The 2,183-nt window shown below is 41.1% G+C and overlaps 1 non-coding gene across 1 annotated transcript; it reads left to right on the top strand.

Moving 5' to 3' along the window:
• The first annotated feature begins 270 nt into the window (after positions 1–270).
• On the top strand, positions 271–454 carry LOC127043399 (U2 spliceosomal RNA). Its single transcript, XR_007772254.1, has one exon. It is a non-coding gene; the product is annotated as a U2 spliceosomal RNA (small nuclear RNA).
• The last annotated feature ends 1,729 nt before the right edge of the window (positions 455–2,183 follow it).

The raw sequence follows: 2,183 nt of genomic DNA, 5'->3' as shown, positions 1-2,183 counted from the left end.
TCAGAGGATAGACAACAGAGAAAGAGAGAGAAAGAGAGAGAGATTTCACTGTCCTAGCTGAGTGAAATACAAAAAGTAAACAAACTTATATCATCAAATGTTAATGAGATTTTAAAACTGTTTCAGCTTTGATGCTTTGTTCTTAATAGCCCTATTAAGAGATTTTGTTTAATACTGTTCAAGAGTTTTATTCTGTCATTTTCTTGGGAGCCTTCAGGGGTTGATGTTACATTAATTAACATGTGAAGATCTTGGAAGTTTTTGTCATTGTTTGCTTCTTGGCTTGGCTAAAATCAAGTATCTGTTCTTATCAGTTTAATATCTGATACTTCCCTAATCTGGGCACTGTGTATTAAATGGAGTGTTGGAACTGAAACCTTTATTTAAGTCATTGATATTAATCATGTTTTCATTTATACTTTATAGCATATTTTTAAAGAAAGGCTGATTCTCATTGGTAGGTAACCATTAAAATGTGATGATTTGCAACTAAATATATCCTGTAGACTAAAGGTGTTGCTTCTTTTTACTAACCAGAAGAATACACTACATCGATACACATATATTTAAGCAATCGCATAGCTTAACTTAACATTTATTTGGCTTTTAATTTTTCTGGTCTTTATTATGTTAGAAAATGCTGAATGATGCAGTTCTTATTTACTAGATGATTAAGTTTTTACTTGGTATTTTTGTCAAGCTCTGTCTAGATGAAAATTCAAATTCAATTAAAAATGACCAAAACCAGATTTTTACCCTATTAAATAAAACTCCCTTAAATGTGCTGGATATACAAGAAAAGAAGTTTATAAAAAGGTTTATCAGAACATGTTTTGCATGACTTATTAAACAAAGGAAGTATTATCTGTCATTAGGTTTCAGAGTAGCAGCCATGTTAGTCTGTATCCGCAAAAAGAACAGGAGTACTTGTGGCACCTTAGAGACTAACAAATTTAGCCCATGAAAGCTTATGCTCAAATAAATTTGTTAGTCTCTAATGGTACGTCTACACTACGGGATTATTCCGATTTTACATAAACCGGTTTTGTAAAACAGATTGTATAAAGTCGAGTGCACGTGGCCACACTAAGCACATTAATTCAGTGGTGTGCGTCCATGGTCCGAGGCTATCGTCGATTTCTGGAGCGTTGCACCGTGGGTAGCTATTCCGTAGCTATCCCATAATTCCCGCAGTCTCCCTCGCCCCTTGGAATTCTAGGTTGAGATCCCAGTGCCTGATGGGGCGAAAATCATTGTCACGAGTGGTTCTGGGTAAATGTCATCACTCATTCCTTCCTCCATGAAAGCAATGGCAGACAATCATTTTGCGCCCTTTTTCCCTGGATTGCCCTGGCAGACGCCATAGCACGGCAACCATGGAGCCCGTTCAGCTTTTTTTTTTTACTGTCACCATATGTCTACCTGATGGTGCTGACAGAGGCGATACTGCAGCGCTACACAGCAGCATTCACTTGCTTTTGCATGATAGCAGAGATGGTTATCAGTCTTTCTGTACCGTCTGCTGCCATTGTAAATTGGCAATGAGATGACAGTTATCTGTCGTTCTGTACTGTCTGCTGCTATCATGGGTGCCCCTGGCTGAGGTTGGCTGGGGGCGCAAAGGCAAAAATGGGAATGACTACCTGAGTCAATCCCTCCTTTATGGTATCTAAAAATAGAGTCAGTCCTGCCTAGAATATGGGGCAAGTGTACTAGAGAACCAGTGTATCAGAGAGCACAGCTGCTCCATGTCAGATCCCACAGAAATGATGAGCTCCATGCCATTCACAGGGGTTGCCCCTGCAACAACCCCACCCGTTGCTTTCCTCCTCCCCAAACCTTCCTATGCTACCGTGGCAGTGTCCCCCCTATTTGTGTCATGAAGTTATAAAGAATGCAGGAATCAGAAACAGTGACTTGTTAGTGAGATAAAATGAGGGGGAGGCAGCCTCCCACTGCTATGACAGTCCAGGCAGAACATTAAGCAGTGCGAGGGAGAGGAGCCCAGCATCCCGCTGCTATGATAGTCCAGGCAGTACAGGATCTTTTCTTTACACAGGAAAGGGAGGGGGCTGATGGAGCTAAGCCTCCAGCTGCTATGATGAGGACGGTTACCAGCCGTTCTGTACCATCTACTGGGAATGACTGGGAATCATTCCTATTTTTATCCAGGCACCCCCGGC

Source organism: Gopherus flavomarginatus, chromosome 1 (genome assembly GCF_025201925.1).
Source record: "Gopherus flavomarginatus isolate rGopFla2 chromosome 1, rGopFla2.mat.asm, whole genome shotgun sequence".
NCBI lineage: Eukaryota > Metazoa > Chordata > Testudines > Testudinidae > Gopherus > Gopherus flavomarginatus.
This window is presented reverse-complemented; position numbering and strand designations above follow the sequence as displayed.